General features: G+C 38.9%; 1 long non-coding RNA gene across 1 annotated transcript; it reads left to right on the top strand.

Moving 5' to 3' along the window:
* Positions 1-9,815: 9,815 nt before the first annotated feature.
* LOC143849194 (uncharacterized) lies at positions 9,816-11,435 on the top strand. Its single transcript, XR_013235585.1, has 2 exons — positions 9,816-9,990; positions 11,113-11,435. It is a non-coding gene; the product is annotated as an uncharacterized LOC143849194 (long non-coding RNA).
* Positions 11,436-15,989: the final 4,554 nt, after the last annotated feature.

The raw sequence follows: 15,989 nt of genomic DNA, 5'->3' as shown, positions 1-15,989 counted from the left end.
TTTGAAAACAAGATTTTAAAGGTTTTTGAAGAAGGTTTAAAACGTTTATTTACAAAAAAGTTTGACTGGACTTGGGATGTAAATCCCAAGCTGCACTACGTACCTCGTGGAAGAGGATCAAGCCAACGTAGTTCGAAACGAACTCTCTACCTAACAAACACTTACAGCAAATCAACTATTTTTTATGCTTTAAGTTTCTAATGTTTTTGAGATTTTTAATGATTTCAATGTTTATGGATTTTAAAATTTCTGATGCTTTCACCCTTTTGGCCAAAGACCGGAGGGAATATACAAAATAATACCCTAGGGACAAACCCTAGGGTGAATAAGGGAAACTATGCTCTAATAACACCGTTATAAGAGCAAATGAGTCAAAGACTCTCTAATAAGAGTAACTAATAACACTGAAAATGAGATAACGGAGTCAAAGACTCTCTAATGACTGCAAAAGGAAAGGCGAGTCAAAGACTCTCTAATAAATCCAACTGAAAGTACAAATGAGTCAAAGACTCTCCAAGAAAACTGCGAAAGAGATAAATGAGTCAAAGACTCTCTAATAACATCACCAAAGGAATAAATGAACCAAAGATTCTCTGAAAGAAAAGGAAACACGATTCAAAGACTCTCTAAGAGAGATGAAAACACGAGTCAAAGACTCCACTGACAACAACTAAAGGATATACGAGTCAAAGACTCTCTAAGAGATGAAAACACGAGTCAAAGACTCCACTGACAACAACTAAAGGATATACGAGTCAAAGACTCTCTAAGAGATGGAAACACGAGTCAAAGACTCCAAAAACACCGACTGAAGGATAAATGAGTCAAAGACTCTCTAAGAGATGGAAACACGAGTCAAAGACTCCACTGATAACAACTAAAGGATACACGAGTCAAAGACTCTCTAAGAGAGAAAGATTGAGTCAGAACTCTTTAATAACAACACCTGAAAGACAAATGAGTCCAAGACTCTCCTACAACACTACTGAAAAGACAAATGAGTCAAAGACTCTCTAATAACGCCACCCAAAAGGCGAATGAGTCAAAGACTCTCTAATAACACTATCTAAAGGATGAATGAGTCAAAGACTCTCTAATCAAGGCTGACTCCTATGCGAATGGACTATTGACTAAGGAGAAGCTTACAAGCAAAAGGAATAAGAGACCTTGTGCATATTTGGCAAAGGTAAAAACACCTAGCCGGGCCGGACAGCTACCTAGCCCTAGGGTGCAACAAGTGTGCAACCCAATACCCATAAGGGTAGGGGTATGAAGCCAAGCCGAGTAGGGTGTTCTCCCAAAATCAAAAAGCACACAAAGAGGATTAACGAGAGAATGAGACCGGACGGGTATCCCAAACACACACAAAGATGGGCTCTAAACAACCTTATCATTGCCCTCAAGGGGTAAGCAGGGCTAAGACAACTAATTGACCAAATTGGTCTCTAATTAACAAAGGAACAAACTGAGGTGCAATCTCAGAGAGGATTCTACAAATGAGGCTTGCCTCCAAAGGAGGATTGCCTAACGAGACAGAGTATGTCTCCCAGTACAGGTTCTATTATCTAAAGAAGTCTAGAAGACTACGCTAGTCTATCCAAAGAGAGAAGAAAAAGGTTACCAAGTAAACTCAAATTTCCATTCAATTATTATAAAAACAAATCAAATATCCGTAAAGTAAGATCTACAACTAAAGAGTGCACAACATGTAGCAATCATAAAATGATAAACAACATTAATTAGTCCAGACCAGCCGCTGGATAGCCTAATAAAGTAAAAACAATATCAAACACTTCAAAGCCAACCACAAACCCCAATACGGGGACTCCAATGAAATCAGATGATGCCAAAGTAATCATCTGATTTCCTACACAATAATATTTCTACAAACCGCCTTGAAATCAGACGATATTCGTGTCAAGGACATCGAATAGTGCAAATCATCTGATTTCCTTCTTCAATTAAATAATTTATAAAATTAATTAGCCCAGACCAGCCGCTGGGTAGCCTAATGAAATAAAAGAAAGTATGATAAGGTTTCAAGATAGTCTCACCTGAATAATCCATTCATCACCATCTTCAAAACCTAACTCAAAGCTTAGTATAAGAAGAGTATTAGATTTTCAACAGATTATACGAATATATCAAATGATATTCCCAATTTATAAAAATTTTAGTGCAAAACATAGTTGAAAAGTGGACAGATAAAGCCAGCTCTATAGAGACACAAATTGTCTCTCTAAATGGGAGGCTCTAAGCAACGAGGCTTGTCCCCAGAGGAGAGCTGCCTAACGAGACAAAGCGTGTCTCCTAGAACGGTACTCGCTAATGAGACCACAATGGTCTCCTAAATGAAGAAGAGAAACTACCATCTAAGGGCGTCTAAAAGACTGAGAAAGTCCACTAAATGGGAGAGGGGATTACTATTAAGACCAGGTAAGTCCCCTATAAGATGGGCTTGGGCTAGCGCCTTCATCGCCCGAAACAAATCCTCAAGATTTCAACCACAACACCTTTTCTTCTTCCGACAAATGCGCCATCAAATTACAACCCCAAACCCATTACACTAAATTGCTCCCTTCTTATTCTGTTTTGTTCAGAAACAGAAGAAGAGCCAAACAGACCTCAAATTCATCCAAGGGGTATATCCAAAAATGAAATTAAGCATGCCCAAAATGCTATGGATACCCATGGCATTGAATTAGCAATACAATGAACATCACTTGATGTACAAATTCAAAATCTCCAATAAAATGATTTGGTAACTCTCAATCACTTGGTACTCAATAAGAATCATTAGATTAAGCCTTTACCAGGTAGACATAATAAAGGTTTCTAAGCAGGCACGCGCGAGATTTCGGATAAAACTGATTTTCTGAGCCCAAAATTACTTGGTAGCACGATAAAAAATTATGACAAAAAAAATACTTCAATGAGCGATTTGCACAGATAAGCATAAAGAAAATCATCTAACGAGCAAGAATTCACTAACCAAATGTCATACAAAAATTTGCAGACTCGATAGAAAATTTTGACTAATCCAGAAAATTCGTACAAGAAAAATGAAAATCTTCCTTTGAAACTATTTTACCAAATAGCATGACAATATACCATCAAATGAAAGTCAGAATTAGAGATTCTACCCTATACTAATCAGTCACCAAAATAAACTAAGGAAAATGATCAAAAGCATTACCCGAGTCGGTTGAAATTGCAATGGTCAGGTGCTCTTCGGATCTTTGGTGCAGACACCGGAAACGATGGAAGAGAGGTCATCAACAAAGCTCGAACGTAGATAGATCAGACATGAAGGACAAGATCAGCAACTGATCTAATGGTGATTCAAGAATGAAAACGGTGCGAGATGACCAGAAATGGTGGATCTCGTCAGAAAATGCAGAAAAATGCTGGAACTCTAGTCTTCTCTCGAATTTCTCAGATCTTCTTTCTCAACTCTTTTATGAATTCTTCCTCAAAACTCAAAAAAAAAAAATCATCAGAGATCACTTCTCCTTCTTCGGTGCCTCTACCATATCTCAAATCTAAGCAACAAATCTGGTTAAATAAAGCAGATTTGATAATAACGATTCTCAACAGGGTATGATAGTGTAAAATGATCAGAGAGCGATGGATCTAGGACTTGGATCAGAAATACAATGAAATTCCGCCGATATTTGCCGGAATCAATGGCAATCTAAGAAAATAAATGGATCAGATGGTGAAGTGAGGAAGATCAAAGTGGTGGCGGACATAGAAGAAAGATCGGAGAAGAAGACTCGATTTCCTCACTCCCTCTCTCTGCTCTATCTTTGATCCTCTGCAAATGAGAAAATCCCCGATCCCCTTTTCTCCTCTCTCTGCTAATCTCTCCTCCTCCCTCTGCTATTAGGGTTTCAAAATGGGTTTGGGTGAAGTTGAAGGCTGGAAATTGAGAGAATGATGGTAGTGGGGTTTGATGGTGGGAGAATGGGTAATAATGGGTTTTGTAGAGGGAGCGATCGGATTCCGGCAAGGTCCCGAAATTAATGGAGATGATGGGGACGATGGTGGTGGTAATGGTTGGTGGGTTTGGGTTTTGAGAGTTAGTAGCAGATTTGGGTAAGGTAGATGGTGATTTTGAGTTGGAAAATGGGTTTTAAGGGGTTGAGAGGGTGGAGATGGAGGTGGCGATGGGTGTGGCTCCAATGGCTTTGCCGGATTTCGGCAATCCCACCGGAGAAGATGGGTTCTCACCTTCTCTTGCTCTCTGCCATTTTCTTCTGCAAATGGGGTTTTTCTTTTCTTTTCTTCTCTTTCTGCCCAGAAGCCGAACGAAAATGAGATCCTCCCTTTCTTAATCTCTGAAAATCTCAGATTCAGATCTGAGATTTTCTCTCAAAATCTCAGATCTGAATCTGAGATTTCCCTTTCGAATCTCCTCCTTCTCCTCCCCTCTTCTTCCATTTCTGTTTCAACGAGAATCTGCCCTTTTCTAAAAAATATATATATATATATTTGCCTTCGTTTTTCCCAGGGCACCCCCTAGTGCAGATAATTCATCCCCCTTCGGATTTATACTGCGCACCCTCTCTCGGCTCGTCCTAACTGCCAAATCAAGTTGGATTTTATCGAAATTTTACGGGGATCTCGCTGAGACCTTAAGCTATCTTAGGGTAGAATTTGGGGTACCCATTCACTCTTTGGACGGGGTTTCGCGCAAATACAGCGAACTTGGGTCCGGTCAAAATGGGGTGTCTACAATCATACTTATATAAAGTTATTAAAAAAAAAGGTTATCTTAAGCAAAATCATTATCTCTTTGTCTTTGTTTTTTGTTGTGTTGATGAAGGCATGATTTTGCTTGGGGTGATGCGAAATAATATGCAAGTAAAGGCATGCCCACAGCAATAACATTGATGGAAGGTGGATTATTGGACTTGCGGTAGTGATGTAAAGATGTATCCCTTTTTTCCTCACAAATGCCAATGCTGCCGAACATGGAAGCACTGCACTCTCCGTCTCACTGATGTAAGGGTTGTGAACTGCTCTTAAAATGACTTCAATGTTGTTGCTCTTAAACTATGTTTTCTATTGAACTGCTTAGAGTGTTGAATAAAGCAAGTTGTGTTTTAGAATATTTGGCATGTGTTATGTACAGCATCAAGATGACATAATCGTGGTCTGGCACCCATATACAGCATCAAGATGATCTGATAGATTAGAAAAATCCTAACCGTCTGATATGTGATGTACAAATTAACAGCGTAAGATAACTGAGCAATGGCCCACATTCAATTCCTCCACTACGATCATCTGATGTGTCGGCATCTAATGGAAACTAAAATGAAAGTTACCTTTATACCCTTTCCGTGTAAGATATTTATTGGGCCCGCCTCACTTACATGATCAGATCCATTTATCCGAAAGGCAATCATCAATTCTAACCGTTGGTTTACCTGTCCAGGTCGGGGCCATGACCATGTTGGTTGCCTCGTGCATGGTGTTAAATTTCGACCGAAATCCGAAACGGGTATTTGGCGAAATTAAATATTTCGCCATTTACCAAATTTCGCCCAAAATTTCGGTAATTTCTGTCCGAAATTTTGAGAAAATGCAATTTTTATTTTTTTAAAAAAAAGTTACAAAATTTCAGCTGAAATTTCGAAATTTCTATCCGGAATTTTGAACGGGAGTACAGAATTTCAGTTTTCCGAATATCCAAAACGGTTACCGAAACCGAAATTTTAAACCATGGCCTCATGACGTTCTATAATATCAATGGTGCTGATTTCAAGATTGAAGGACCCCATAATTGCCTTTTACCATTGATCGTAAAAGTAGCTTTCAGTGGGATCATTGTAGGCGTGACTATGGCCCATCAGGTGACCAGTCTAGATGATGGGATAAACATATCATATCCAAAGCAAACAGAAAGATATCCATAATTTTGCCCAATTTCCACCATCACGCGGATGATAGGAACATAGTGATAACCAATGGAAGGTTAGAAAAAAGGGATCCCTAGAAATACAAGCAATTGTCCATAGGGAAATGTTATGAGCACTACTGTATTTTAATGAGGGCACTCCTCACTTTATTAAAAGTACGGTATGGCCCGCACCATAGGATAATCCAAACCGTCCATTAGATGGGTCACAGCCTAAATAGGTGGTGCCCCAAAAATTATTTCCATAGGTTGATCCTAACCCTCCGATCAGTATGTTAGAGTGTTGATCCTAACCCTCAATAGATTGAAGGGTTAGGATCAACCTATGGAAATAAATAGGTTGTGGCCCATCTAATGGACGGTTTCAATCATCCTACGGTGCGGGCCATACTGTACTTTTAATAAAGTGAGGAGTGCCCTCATCAAAATACAGTAGTGCTGATAACATTTCCCTTGTCCATATTCAATAAGAAAAAGGTCGCCCACCACATTTCTGTACTCTCCATCAAGAACAAACTTCTAAGCATGGTTTTGAATTTCGACCGAAATCTGAAATTTCTTACCGAAATTTCGGATTTCGGTGAGTACCAAAACTGAAACGTAGCGAAAACCAAAATTCCATAAATTTTTCGAAATTTCGAAAATTTCAGGAATTTCGTAGAAATTGAAATTAAAGCAATAATATTTTAATGCGTTTAAGAATTTTGAACGAAATTACTAAAAGTTTGGTAACTTCGATCGAAGTTTCGTCCAAAATAATCAGGATTTCATGATCATGTACAAAATTTCGCCTGAAATTTCGGTTTCGGATAAGTCCGAAATTTTAGCCGAAACCAGAATTTTTCTTAGGAATTTTGGGGAAGGGTATTCACATTGGGAAAAGATTTTTTGCCAAAGGCCATTTACATTGGGCCCCAACAAATGAATGGTTTGGATCTTTGAAAAAAGTGGGCTCAAGTGATAAACTTTATACGGGTGCACATATTTTTTTTTAAATTCTATCTTGTTCAAGGATCTAAACCATTTTATTGTTAGGCCTTGAGATTCGTAAGAGGGAGGGAGGGAGAGAGAGGGAGGGAGAGAGAGCATCGGTTATAGAGTTCTTTAGAAGTAAAATGGGTGTAAAACAAAATTTATCTCTATTTTTAAGTGGAAAAATGGGCTCTGTTTCTTTTCGTTTAGAAGATGATTCTCCTTTCTTGAGTTTCTCTTTTCTTCCCTGCCCTAACCCTAAGCCCTAACTTTGTATAACGTAAGCAAGACCTAGGACACTCCTTTGGATGGTCCGATTCGAAATGGATGTGACCCAGACTCAAAAAGTAGCAATAAGTAAATCGAGAAATTATATGGTGTCTGTCAAGTCCCGCGAAGGTGGTATGTCAAATGTACCACCCTTGATATTTGATCCAACGGCAGCCTCTTAAAAAGTGGGCTGTTGTTGGATCAAATATCAAGGGCAGTGCCGATTTCATGGTACTTGACGATCGGGCATCATCATGTAAATCAGTGATCGACCAGGACATAGGTGGATCCGATCTGAAGTGTGGATCCGTTGAGAGCCCTAGGCTATGCCCCCTTTTTTTATAAATAGCCCAAGGATTACTATTCCAATGAAGAACAACTCGACAGAATTTTCAAGGATTGTTATCCTCGTGGTGAACAATGACCATGATACTTGAATGGGTCAATTAAATATGATTTTGTGGAAGCCGGTACACCATATGATTTTGTGGTCTTAAATAGAGAGAATCCTTCTAGAACTCCTTCCAACAATTAAAGATTGTCGCTCTCGGTGTGGGTTGGGGTTTGAGATGCGTATCTCTTCATGGGTGGGGACCATTATTGTCATCAATGAGTATGAGAACTCGGTACAGAAATCAATCCCTTCAGCAGAAAGTCTCTTCGAAAGAAAGAAAAAAGGCAAAACATGACAAAACCTCCCAAAGAAGGTGGTAGAAAAACAAACATGGGTCCCTCTCCTCTATAAGTTTCTGATATCATTTGAATGTTTAGATGGCAAAAGAGAAAAAAATATCTTGTTTAGCTGCTGGGATTTTATTGGAAGAAGTAGTCAACGGAGGAGGTGACAAGCATGGGAGTTGTGTAGGCTTGTCTAGGGGAGAAGAGTGGTAGTGAAAAGGAAAAAAGTGGTAAGGTGTTTGGTTGCTAGAAGAGATGTGGAAATATTTGGGTGTCATTATTAAAATGGGTGGTGGAAGAGAGAGAAAAAAAGAAAAAATGAAACGATTATACAAGACAAACAAATCCCACTCTTCTTCTCACAAAAAAACTCCAAAAATGAGGTTTACGATTTGAATTTTAGTAGAAGAGCCAGCTCCGCTACATCAGCTCCACCTAGGAAAAAAGCTAATGTTGATGTCTCCTCAATGTCTTGAAGTCAAATGAAATTTGAGCTCAAATTTTACAACCAAACAACATCTAGCATTCTATATTACCTAAAATGCCAAGCCATCTTCCACCTATTTTGCAACCAAACATACCAAGACACCTTTTCAATGATCCCAATAGCAATTAAATGCCCAGTTAGCAAAAATACTACCTTGTTCAATGATCTAAACCATTCAATGTTTAGGCGCTGCTATTTCTAGGTGGAAGTTGGAAAAATGGGATCTGTCTACTAACACAAACTTTAAGTCCATTATTAAGCAAGCCTAACTAAGTACGGCTCCATTGCCGAAAATGGGTCCCACTCCGCATCTTGTTACGACTTCCAAAGTCAAATTTTGCAGCTTTGCCGGTCAAGCCTCCTCTTGTTGTATTCACAACCTACTCATTTATTATTTCAACGGTCATAGATATCAAATTGCCGAAATTTTAGAAAAAACCCTCGCACTTACTAATCAATTTCTGATAATACACTCAACTTCACTGGAAAATACCTTCCCATCCCTCGCCACCTAAAAATTATTTGCCTTATATTGGGAAATGCTATTTTCACCCTCTTTTAGGCTCTGTTCACTTGCTTTCCCGGGAAAGGAAAAGAAAATGTTTCTCGGGAATCTGACATGGCATTAAGAAAAGAAATTCAGGGAATCTGTGCAGGAAAATGTTTCCCTGGACTGTTTCTGGACTGTTCACTTGTGCAGGAAGAGGTTTTCAGGGAAACTTTTTGCCCTAGTTTCCCAGGAAAACGAAATCCGTGTGTTTTTTGTCGGAAATGAAATCCCTAAAGGGGGGGGGGGGGATGGGCTTTTCCATGTCATTTTTTGACTTATTGCAGAAATTCCACATGTATAATTCTATTTTCACTGGAAAACAAGTGAACACCAGAATTCTGTCTTGTCAGGGGATGGGCTTTTCCATGTCATTTTTTGACTTATTGCAGAAATTCCACATGTGTAATTCTATTTTCACTGGAAAGCAAGTGAACACCAGAATTCTGTCTTGTCAGGGGATGGGCTTTTCCATGTCATTTTTTGACTTATTGCAGAAATTCCACATGTGTAATTCTATTTTCACTGGAAAGCAAGTGAACACCAGAATTCTGTCTTGTCAATGTCTTGTCAAGGAAAAAAGAGACTGTTTTCCAGGGATTTGCTTTCCAGGGAACGCAAGTGAACAGAGCCTTAGTCTTTTCCATCCTGCCTTCCCAAAAGATACAAGTTGGGCCCCCTTGTTAAATGATCCAAACCCCCCAATTTGTGGCCATCAAGACAGACCTTTGCTTCTTTGCTTTCTTACCATCTATTAAATATTAAATGACTTAAAATTGAAGGGATAAAATCGTCCAATGAGAGTGGATTTTGGATCATTACACAAGTGGGGCTTGCTTGTACTTTTGCCCGCTCATATTTTCCTTGGAAAAAATTTGCATCCAACATAAGAACCCTAGAAATGATCACGTTTCAATCCCTTTGAAAATTGGGTGCAATATATTATATACATATATGTGACCTTAGCCAACAAATGGGCGCTCCTTTATTCAACACACATTATCTGAGTCTTTTTCTCTATAAATACTCTATTCCTTCTCCCAGGTCTGCAAGTGAGAAACATGGCTGCCACCAGACTCCCAATCTCTATTCTTTTCATTGTGGTTTCTGGTAATTCCTTTTCCTTTTAATTGTTTACTCTTCTGTAGTAAGCACAAGTGCACAACCATGGTTAGTATAAGCATTTATGTATTGCACCCCTTGTTTCAATATTGGCACTCCTCTCTTTATTTTGGACTTCTATGATTAGCTATTGGCAGCTTGATTTGAGCTCTAACAGCCATGGGTGAAACGATGGAAAGAGAACCCAAACTGGCTGCCATTATCAAAACAAGAAGGGAGTGTAAATATCACTTTCCTGGATTTACATAAAATAATAATTTCAAAGATACTAGCGCATTATCTTGTTTTTGATAAGGGGCCTAAGGGCGATGATATTTTCACCCCCCTCCTGCAGTACGCATGCGCTCCCTTTAACGTGATTTGCTTCCAAAAAGCGTTAAAGTTACGAACTGTTCACGTCAAATCACGTTATAAGGGGGGCGCATGGCGTACTGCCGGGGGTATCATCTCCGTTTTGATAAACGCACACCAGATTTTATGCGGTGTGAGCACAGGATGTCCTGTATCTTTCAAAAGGTATTGTGGTTTCACTTCATATAGGATGATCCAAACAGTTCATTTGTTGGAAGTTATATTTTTCAAAATGTACTGTGGGTTCACTTGATAGATGACCCGAACAGTTCATTTGTCGGGCCACAACGTAAATAGGCTCTACACTGTAGATCATTTTGATAGGATGATCCTAACCCTCCGATCCGTAGCGGGACTGCACATTATAGCAACGTCTATAGATCTGTGGGTTAATTAAGATCATCTTATGGATCGAGAAGATCTACAGGGTACAGCCTATTTAAGTTGTGACCTGACAAACGAAAGGCTTGGATCATCCTATGTAGTTAGACCCACTGTAGTTTTAAAAAAATACTGGACTTCCTCCGATCTGCAGATGTTCCTATAACATGTCGTGCCCTACAATTTGAAGGGTTAAGAATCATCCTACTGAGATGATTTTCAGGGTAGAAACAATTTAAGTTAGGGACTAACAAATGAACAGTGTGGATCATGGAATAATGTAGCCCCACTGTATTTGGTGGTTTCACTGTATAAAAGGGGTGTCTTAAGCAAAATCTTCATTAATTTCTTTGTTTTTGTTGTTTGTTGATGATAAAGGCATGATTTTGGTTGGAGTGTTGCCAAACAGTATGGAAGTAAAGGCATGTCCTCAATATTGCTTGGAGGTGGATTATGTGACCTGCACGTCTAGTGGTGCTGAAAAGCTCCCTCCCAAATGCAACTGCTGTTTCTCTTCTAAGGGCTGCACTCTCCATCTAACTGATGGGAATACAGTGACTTGCTCTTAAAATGACTTAAAATGCTGTTGCTCTTAAAATATGTTTTCTATTTAACTGCTTTTAGTGTTGAATAAATCAAGTTCTGTTTTAGAAAGTTTGGCATATGTTAACAGGGGGATGATAATATGGGAAGTTCCTATATGACACACTTGTGGTTGGGCCTACATATACAGCATCAAGATGGTATGATAGATTAGACAATCCTAACCGTTTGAAAATGTGATCTACAGAATAACGGCCCAAAATAACTGAGCAATGGCCCACATTCAATTGCTTCACTGGCATAATCTGATGTGAAAGTAACTTTTATGTCTCTTCATCTTGTATGTGTCATGGCATCTAGGGCTGCACACGGTTCGGTCCGGTTCGGTTCAGGGAGTTTTTTTTAACCGAACCATTCACATCGGTTTGGAGAAAATCAAAACCGTAACCAAACCGATCCGGTTCGGTTCACGGTTTTTCTGGTACAAATCCAAATCAAGTAGTTAAATACGTTTATCTATTAAAAAAAAAAAAGGTTTAAATACGTTCCCCACCCACCCTACCTTCTTCTTCTCTTGGACAGCCCCTCTAAGTATTTAGGACTATTCTTTTTACACTTCTAAGGGTCGTTTAAGAGGAAGGGGTGAATGTATTCTTTACTTTTGAATATAGGGAATTGATATAGACACACCTCCCATGTTTAAACCACCACTCTTCTCTTTACAAATGATATTAACTCACCTTAGATTTGATAATGACACAAAATCATTTCATCTTTTCCTCCATTTCTCGGCTCGGTTAATTTTCGGATTAAAACTCTAAAACCGTGAACCGAACCAATGGGATCGGTTCGGTAAAATTCTAAACCGTGACCGAACGAATGCCGAGAAAAACCAAACCAAACCAAACCGAAAGGCCCGGTTCGTTTCGATTTATCGGTTTGTCCGGTTTTTGTGCAGCCCTAATGGCATCTAAGGGATAAGGCTAAAAATAAAGTTACTTTTATGACCCTTCCTATAAGATCCTTATTGGGCCCACTTTGGCCTTATTAACATGATCAGATCCATTGATTTGAACGGCAATCATTGGTCAGGCGAGATGCTGTTGATAACACCTTGATCGGAAGAGCCTAGACCATTGATCAACATGCCACTTTTAGGGTTCTGCCAATAAAAGCCAACGGTTGATTTCTGTAGTCTTTTCTCTACCGTTATCAAGTGCCATTTCAAAAAAAATCAAGTGCCATTATAAATGCCCTCGGGATGACGTGGATCCAACAGTGCAGCCCTTGTAGACGGTTTCTACAAAGGCTCCTGTGAGCTTCGCATCCTTTTTTCTATGTTGTCTCTAGAGTACAAAATTCTCAAGAAATTCAACACCCAAAACGATTACTTCAAAACTTCATGTGCCAAACTTCACAAAGGAGGGGAAGCAAGAAACAGATTTGCATAGGGCCCCCCTTAACTTTAGTTAGCATCAGATGCAACTTCTGAAAATGTTTGAAATTGCAGGGAAATGTGGAGAAAACCCAATGCAATATGGGGCGCTTTTTGCACTACATTTACAGAGAAACAGTTACATAAAACACATTTTAAACATGTGCTTAACTACCCAAACTACTTGTGTTTGAAATTCAAAATATATAACTAATAAACTTCCTAATCTACCACTACATGATCCAATGGTTAGATCTTTCTATATCTGATCCCATACATTCTACTATTCTAGCATAGTAGCATGCCCCCTCAAACGTATGTGGATAGAAAATCAACATACAGTTGATTGCAATAAAATATCCCTTAAAATGTAATTAATGGGTCATTTTGGATAGCAATCCTTATGGAAAGAGGTCACTATGGACCTGGCCTTAATAGGTAAATGTGAGCATCAATGGGCTTCGATGATCGGTTTTGAATACCGATCCATATAAAATCTTGAATTAATCTCTTAGGCACGCACCTCGGACCGAGCCACCTCAATTGGGGAGAGAAACCATTTCGGGCACGCACCAAAAATTAGGTACCTCAACCCAAATACAACAAAGAAAAGGAGAACATTGAGAAATATGGCTTTCAAAAGGAAAAGAGAAATTAAGAAAAACAAAGTAGAAGTAAATACGAGAGCGACAATCAGAGTCTGAATACAATGACGGCAAATTTGACACTGTAATAATTGTATTTTTTTGTTCGAGGGAGTGTGCATATCAAATCTGGGGAGATAAAATTAGTGGCTGTTTGAAAGACATGGAGTGTCAATATCAATATAAGGAGAATGAAAGTTGGATGACAACATCAATATTGAAGGGTGTATAGAAATGAAATGGTGGATTGGGTCTCCGAGTCCCGGCAAAGAAGAATTGGGATTTGGGTGTTTGTTGTAGGAAATAGAAGAAGAAATATAATAATAATTTGGGTTTTATTTAGAGATTAAAAAAACATATGGTCACCCGATTCGGACATGGAAGTCAGTGATGCAATTAGCGCACACACCCCAGGACGAAACAGCCATTGAAGAGAAGCACGAGTAACTCAGATCCTTAACAAATGTCTGTTGGAATTTCTGCGTAACAGACAATGGATTTGACATTGGGGCAGAAGTTGTGGGCAGAAGGAACAATGAGAGGAAATAGGAGAATGAATAAATGAAAAACTGCTCCATCTTCTTTTACATTAGAAATCAGGCAAAGCAGAGACGTTCAAACTGAAATATGAATTGTAAATTTCAGGAAAGAAAAAGTGAGTGGCGATGGCGGGGCGGACGGCTAGATCGTCCACCCGCCGGAGAATGGATTTGCAAATGTTTTACAGGGCAGAGGATCGATTTGCTCTGATACCATAATATCCGCCTGTTTGGTCAACGAGAGCCGATGAAAACAAATGACAAATGCAATGCAGAATGTTAGCATTCCCTCGAACCATAACAGAAAGCAATGCAGAATGTCAGCATTCCCTCGAACCATAAGGGGGAGTTTGGATACGTGGATTTTAGAAGCGAGGTTTTAGTTTGAAAGTGGTGTAAAATTCTGGATTTTACAATCCATTATCATGGATATCAAGTAAGAAATGCAGGTTTTAGAAATCTCTCCTCCATCTTGAGATTTCTAAAACCTGAATTTAGGACGATCTCCTAATCTCTCGCGCGATGAAAAGAGGGGTGAGAAATCAGAGAACGATGGAACGCTCTCCTTCTTCCCGTGTCTGCCATCAACCCTCAGGAAATCCAATATTCTAAAATCCGTGTATCCAAACAGCCCCTAACAGAAGTATGCTTGTGCTTCATGAATTCAATTTTGCATACCACGCAAAAGCAAAAATCCCATATCGGAGAAGTCAATGGATGTGGAAGGGCTTATATTGGGTTGGATGTAATAGTTGGATTCGATTAGGCAACTTAGTTGATTAGGATTATCTCTCTCCAAATCTTGGCTAATCTCTTTCCTTGTTTATCGCCTAAAATGCACTAGTTAGGGTTTAATTGTGATCAAGAGATTGACTAAGATTTGGAGATTTAATCCTAATCAACTAAGTTGCTTAATTTTTCATATATTCTAATACACTCCCCTTAATGACTACTTTTGAGGAAGAGTTCTACTTGGGTCCTAACAAGTGGTATGGGAGTGGTAGCTCCAGTGTACCCTGGACGATGGAGAAAATCTCTTGTTTGCATTGCAATAATTTCTGAGAAAAGTTTGGAAAGGAAATATTTTTCTAAAATTTCCTACCTTTTTTACACACAAAAAAGATGACTTGAATCAACCCTATTCATTTTTTACTTAAGAGGGGCCTTCATTGGTTGATAATGTCCCTCTAAATTAACCATAATCATATTGTTTCCCTCTACATCATGGAAAGAAAAAAATCCCAGGAAAATAACTTTCGTCAGAAATATTTTCCTTCCAATCCAAACATGGCCTCAAGGAAAATCTCGGTAACCCTAGTGTACGGGGAAGATCTCGTAGTTCCCATGTTACTTCCACGTGCAGGAGAGATTGTTGGGGGTTCCATGCTAAAGTAATAATCACACATCAGAAACGTGAATGGATGTGGGAGAGCTTATACGGACTTGAGCCGCAGGGCTAGCTTTTAAGGATGAGTTCTACACAGGTCCCAACATAAATTACCTATTAAAATAGTGTATAAGAATGAGTTCCACCCTGGTCCCAACATGAATTACCTATTAAAATAGTGTGGGTAACAAAATTATGAGGAAGAGAGTAAATCCCACACGTTCAAAGATATGTTAAACACAGAGGGCAAAAAGCAGCAGAATGAGTTCTTGAATAGTAAATTGAGATGATAGGAGATCCACTTCATAATTCTATAACTGGAACTACAAATATTTTACCCGAAATATGCAACAGATTTAAACTTGTAATTATCGGACACACACTACTTCGACCAACAACAAAATCTAGAGATGATGGAAAAGAACGGCCAAAAGTCACACTGATCTCACAACGACATCCAAAGCCAGCTAGATATAGCAGGTCCACCTAGGTGTATGATAAAATCAAAGATTTTTTTAATTTATCAAGTTGATTACAATTAGGCTTTGATGAGGGTTTACATAAAACACTCAAAGAGATAAACATAGAAAGGTTAAGATAAGAAGGGAAAGTGATAAGAATAGAACATTCTAATCTAACATAATTGTTAATCTAATCCAGTTGCCTAATTTATCTAGGCTGTCTCATCTATCCAACATGCTTAATCT

Source organism: Tasmannia lanceolata, unplaced genomic scaffold (assembly GCF_043159265.1).
Source record: "Tasmannia lanceolata isolate RefF3 unplaced genomic scaffold, GAP_Taslan_0.1 ptg000016l, whole genome shotgun sequence".
Lineage (NCBI taxonomy): Eukaryota > Viridiplantae > Streptophyta > Magnoliopsida > Canellales > Winteraceae > Tasmannia > Tasmannia lanceolata.
The sequence above is the reverse complement of the archived record's forward strand: the minus strand, read 5'-3'. Positions and strand labels throughout refer to the sequence as shown.